Genomic DNA, 6509 nt, shown 5'->3' on the forward strand with positions numbered 1-6509 from the left:
TTTTTCTTTTAATTGAAAATATAAGTAAGTAAAAATAGTAACAATGCATTATAGCAGAGAAGGGAGGGCGGAAAGACCGAAGGATGGCCACTTGATGAGAAGGCTGAAATCAGAGCCATATGGCCACAAGCCAGCCGGTGCTGAGAACTGCCACCCACACCCAGGAGCCAGAAGAGTCCTGGAAAGGGTTCTCCCCAGACCCCCCAGATCACGAGAATGTGCCAGCTTCTTGCTGGAACCATCTGTTTATGGCAGCCCTAGGGAATCAGCCCGTTGGTAGCTTACAAGTCTTCAGGCAGAAGATGGGAGATGTGGACCAAAATGAGTGCCGGGACCCTCACTGACTCCCCCTCTTAAGTGGCGGCGGAGGTGGGGGGCACGTTCTCACCTCTGGGGCACAGACTGGGTTTTGAATCAGGGATGGAGGGCCTAGGCATTACATGTGTTACGGGGAAAATTACATTTAATGTTTTAACAACACAGGCCACAGAGAGAAATGCAAAGAACCTCGGAATACTCTGCGTGTCCCTGTGAGCCAGGGAGGGTCTCCACTGGGGATGGGGTACTCTGCGAGGGGTCTGGGTCTATTACGGGTTATTAAAGGGTTTGTTTTTTTTTTTTTTTTTTAAGGTGGAATACTGTGCGAGGCCAGGGGGTTAGACACCTGTGGAGAAACAAGCACACAGCGTCCGCACGCAGGGACAGACTGCGTCGAGCACACCACGTGGCGGCACAGAGGCACGAAGGCCAGCAGACAGAGCCATTTGTGTTGAACATGAAAAGCAAATTGCAGAAGCACGCCTGTGGTGTAAAACAATTTACACAAAGCTTAAAATAGCAAACTGATTAGCCCGTTGTTTAGGGGCAAGTACCTACGTGGGTGCTGGAGAATAGAGAAAACCAAGGGCATGGTTTACCCAGAACTGGAGGTACTGGTGGGCAACAGAGTGATCTGCAATGGGTCCGGGTGTGTGTGGCTGGCTGAGTAATGGCTCCTCACAATGACGATGCCCACACCCTGATCTCTGCAGCCCATGAATGTGTCGCCTTATATGGCAGAAGAGATTTTGCAGGACCTTCAGATGGATTGTCCAGGTGGGCCCCAAATGTAATCACATTTGAAGAGGGACACAGGAGTGTCAATGTCCCTGTGGAGACAGACATTGGAGTAGTGCAGCCAGGAGCCAAGGAATGTTGGCAGCTTCTAAAAGCTGGAAGAGTCGTGGAACTGATTCTCTCCTGGAGCTTCCAGAAGGAACTGGTCCTGGCTGGTTATGGCAGGCACAAGACACCCAAACACAACAGCAATAGGAAACTTACAACATGCAGAGAGCTTTTGGGGTAAGGTTATTTCATGATAGGGGTGCCTGGGTGGCTCAGTCAGTTAAGTGTCCAACTTCGGCTCAGGTCATGCTCTCGTGGTTCAGAAGCTGGAGACCCATGTCAGGCTCTGTGCAGACAGCTCAAAGCCTGGAGCCTGCTTCAGATTCTGTCTCCTGTCTCTGCCCCTCCCCCACTCACATTCTGTCTGTCTCTCTCTCAAAGATAAATGAACATTAAATGTTTTTTTAAAAAGGTTATTTCACGATATGTTTCACAATAAAATGATTAGAGAGCCTTCAAAAAAAGTCACCACCCATCATCCCCATTTCTGAAGTGTAATATGAAGTAATGATGAAATTCCAGAATAAGAACTCAAGACCAGCAGACCATGCTGATGGGATTGGAGCTTTGAGGCACCCCCCCACCCCAGCCCCCATGCAGAATCAGGAAGTGAGCCTCTACCAGGCAGAGACTGTGCCTGTCTTCCTGTCACTTCAAAGGGCACGGGGAAGAGTGCCAGAGACACTGGCACACACAGCAGGCACAGTGGGCTCCATGGGACACGACACCACTCTGGTTGATGGGGGCAGGACGGAAGTAAGGGCCACAGGAACAGAACAGACTGGAAAGGGGCAGTGTCTGAGGCAGCCAGAGACCAGACAGCCCATCCTGCTTGCCAATGACAGTGTTAATCTTGCCCTGTTTTCCCACCTTCTAGATGGAAATTACTAAAATAGGCCTCTCAGAATCACCCCTGCTCCCTGAGAGCACCCAACGCAGAACAAAGTGGGTTTCCTCCGATGCCCCCCAGTCACCTCGCACAAGGGAGGATGTGAAGGGAAAAGAGCCCCGTTTGGCCTGGTGTGGCCCTGCCACCAGGGCCCACTCCAGTGTCCCACCACCTTCCACTGCCTCAGGGACACACACCTTTCATTCACAAGCTCGCTCTTCAGAAGGGAGATGGGCTTCATTCAGCCTGGACCTCTCCCTACACCCCTCCTGGCCGCCAGTGTGGGGAGGAGATGCCCACCTCAGTCCACCTGTGCTAGGACACTAAGTCCCCTCCGGCACTGCTCGTGAAGATGCCCGGCTCCCTCCTTGCAGAGTCAGTGCATTCCTGGCGGCCTTTGTTTTCCTCTCCACGAAGACTCAGACGCGTCCCCCAATTGTTATCATGGGGAAACAGAGGGAAAGAAGCAATATTTTACTCTTGAGTTCCAGACCGATGCAGGGAGGGGACAGTAGTATTAAAAGCCGAAACTTTATTGTCAGGAGCCAGCTTTTTTTGAGAAGAGAGGCGTGTGAGAATCCAAAGATTTAAAGAAAGCGGCACAGACCCAAATTTTCCATCAAAGCTAGAACGCATGGGGCCAGGTAGGTTGGGGAAAGGGAGTCCGAGGTGAGGGGAGGCAGGGCCAGCCCAGGATACAGTTCAACCTCTGCACAGGGGGCTCCAGACTCTCACACCAGGGTAGGGAACCTCGTCAGGCACCTGCCAGCCTGCTTACAGGAAGCTGCTCCGTTACCTACCACTGACCCATCTGCCCACCGCCTGGTAGACGTGCCCCACGCCCCACAGCCATCCTGCTCTGAGAGCTTTGTCCAATTACTCTGGCCAACAGCCCTCAATAGCTCAGCACAGTGAGAACACTCCCAGAAGACGCTGGGAACCAGGGAAAAAGTAAGACCCTGAGAACACAGGCATTGCTGGAAGGGAACAGAGTGAGCACAGCATCCTAACCCGCTGGCCGCCAGCCCTCCCAGCTGGGGCACCATGCATCCGACCCTCATAGGAGCTGGACGGCCTCCCTCCACCACCACCACCACCCCCCCACCCCCCCACCCCCCCTCTCCCCTAGCACAGGCAGCTTCAATGCTGCTTCTTGAATTCACACTTGTTTAATGAAGTGGTTCTCCAGCAAAGGGTGCTGTCTCTGTCTCCTCGGCAGACCCATGTGATCAGGCCTGTAATTGACATTTTTTCCACATTCAGTATTTGCTTGGATAGTTCCTCGTCAAAGCCGTGAGTTCTCGGTCTGGGAAATTAGTCTGCATTGCAATAGTTCTCACAGGGCAATTGAAGACATAATTGTACATAATCTATTTTGAATCTAGATGCTTAAAAAGAGAATTACAAACATCTGGGGCATCATTTGGCATTCCTGTTTGTACTTTGGGTGGATTTTGCCAGCTATGGGGCCATGGGAGAAAATGACAGTGTTTGAGAGCAGTTTTTTTAGGGTTCAGTTTACACTTGATTATGTTTTCGGCACATTCCCACCAAAACATGCATGCTTTACTTACATTCCATACTTCAGTTTATTTGTTTCTCTTTCATAGAAATGCCACTTCGATTTGCTATAGCACTTTCTGCAGTGAAGTATAACTTGTGTAAGTGTCCTGGGGCCACCATAACAAAGTGCCCCACAACGGGGGAGCTTCACACAGCAGAGATTTGTCCTCTCTCAGTTCTGGGGCCAGAGTCTGAGATCCAGGTGTGGGCGCTCCTGCAGGGGCTCTGGGGGCTCCTTCCTGCCTCTGCCAGCTTCTGGGAACTCCAGGCGTCCTTTGTCCCCCCCCAGGAGGCCTGTGTGCTTTGGAAACCCCTTGGAAGTGCTCGGGGTCACCGAGGCTTCAGGACCTTCGTTATATTCCTTCTAGGACATTAGTGGTGGTCCTAAGGAGTGCTTCGATTGAATGGAGGAGAAAAGAGTCCTGTTTGGCCTGGTGTGACCTTATCACCAGGGGACCCATTCCAGCATCCTACCACCTTCCACTGCCTCCAGGACACGCATGTTTCGTTCTCAAGAAGCGCTGTCTTCAGAAGGGAGAGGGGCTTCATTCAGCCTGGACCTCTCTCTACACCCCTCCTGGCTGCCAGCGTGGGGAGGAGATGCCCACCTTGGCCCACTTCAGGTCAGATGACACCCACCCCGGACCGCCCAGCCATCCCTGCGCTCCTGGTCAGTGGGTCAGCCCTTCTGTCTCCACCCACTGCCTGGCAGAGAGAAGGTGCTGTGGCCCCAGCAGGATGTCCTCCCAGGCAGCCCCTGCGGGTTTACCAGCTGTCGACTAGACCACTCCCCTGTGGACATGTGTCCCTGTCATGCTCTGGGGGCTGCACGACCCCCAGCCTGGCTCTGGGCCTTCAGTGACTGGAGGGGGCTGGACTCATTTCTCCTCTCTGGGCCTCACTTGCACATCTCCGAATAGAGATGTTGCTTCTGATTCTAGGTCACTTCAGTGTCTCAAAATCTGTAAATCATTAACAGAAACTGAGAACACCTGAGCGTTTTCTCATTTCTAGTTATTTTTTAAAAATTCCTCGTTGGGGGGGCCCCTGGGTGGCTCAGTCGGTTAAACATCTGACTCTTGATCTCGGCTCAGGTCATGATCTCAGGGTTTTGTGAGTTCAAGCCCCGCATCGGGTTAAACAGTGTACAGCCTGTTGGGATTTTCTTTCTCCCTCTCTCTGCTTCTCCACTCACACTGTCTCTGTCAAAATAAATATATCAACAAAAGAATATCTTTTACAATAAAAAAATAAAAATTCCTCATTGTGGAACGCCTGGGTGGCAGGCGGTTAAGTGTCCAACGTTTGATCTTGGTTCAGGTCATGATCTTACGGGTTTGTGAGTTCAAGCCCCACATGGGTCTGTGCACTGACGGCATGGAGCCTGCTTAGGGTTGTGTCTCTCCTTCTCTCTGCCCCTCCCCTGCTTGTGTGTGCTAGCTCTCTAAACAAACAAACAAACAAACAAACTTAAAATTAAAAAAAAATTTACAAAGATTTTTATGTAAAAAAATAAAATAAATAAAATAAAATAAAATAGGGGCCCCTAGGTGGCTCAGTCGGTTAAGTGTCTGACTCTTGGTTTCAGCTCAGGTCATGATCTCACAGGTTCATGAGTTCAAGCCCCACATCGGCTCTGTGCTGACTGTGCAGAGCCTGCTTGGGATTCTCTATCTCCCTCTGTCTCTGCTCCTCCCCCACTTGCACTCTCTCTTAAAATAAATTAAACTTAAAAAATAAAATTAAATTAAATTAAAATTAAAAATTCCTCATTGTAACCTCCAGCTACTGCAGAGAGATGTGAAGCAGGTACAGCCAGGAAGGCAAGACCCTGCCCAGGGCCTTTGCACAGTCCACATGTCCTGTATGAGTCACTTGTGATTGGTGGTTAGGACCTCGTCTGTTGGGGGGGTGCGGGGAGACACGTCCCAGAGGGATTCAAGAGTACCTCTCTGCTTTCACCAGACAGGCACACACTTGAGGGCCTCTCGCTAATACTTCCCACTTGTTTTGGGAATGCGAGCTGGTGCAGCCAGTCTGGAAAACAGTATGGAGATTCCTCAAAAAACTAAAAATAGAACTACCCTACGACCCAGCAATTGCACTACTAGGTATTTATCCAAGGGATACAGATGTGCTGTTTCGAAGGGACGCATACACCCCCATGTTTATAGCAGTGCTATCAACAATAGCCAAAGTATGGAAAGAGCCCAAATGCCCATCGATGGATGAATGGATAAAGAAGATGTATATACATACAATGGAGTATTACTCGGCAATCAAAAAGAATGAAATCTTGCCATTTGCAGCCGTGTGGATGGAACTGGAGGGTATTATGCTAAGTGAAATTAGTCAGTCAGAGAAAGACAAAAATCATATGGCTTCACTCATATGAGGACTTTAAGAGACAAAACAGATGAACATAAGGGAAGGGAAACAAAAAGACTATAAAAACAGGGAGGGGACAAGACAGAAGAGACTCATAAATATGGAGAGAAAACTGAAGGTTATGGGGAAGGGGCACTAAGGAATCTACTCCTGAAATCACCGTTGCACTAGATGCTAATTTGGATGTAAATTTTAAAAAATAAAAAATAAAAATATATACTTCCCACTTGTTTTTAGGGAGTGAGTGAGCATGACCGGGGGCAGGTACAGAGATAGAGGGAGAGAGTCCCAAGCAGGTTCCATGCTCAGTGCAGAGGCCATGACCCTGGGATCGTGGCCTGAGCCAAAATCAACAGTTGGACACTTAACTCACCGAGCCACCCTGGTGCCCCCGAGACTTCCCATTTTCTGCCTCTACATGTCTTTCCAGGGAAAGGAAGCTTTTTCAACACATGCCACGGTTCAGGAACAAAGCCTTGCTGCCAGCTCCATATACTGGCACGAA

This window comes from Prionailurus viverrinus, chromosome E1 (genome assembly GCF_022837055.1).
Source record: "Prionailurus viverrinus isolate Anna chromosome E1, UM_Priviv_1.0, whole genome shotgun sequence".
Taxonomy (NCBI): domain Eukaryota; kingdom Metazoa; phylum Chordata; class Mammalia; order Carnivora; family Felidae; genus Prionailurus; species Prionailurus viverrinus.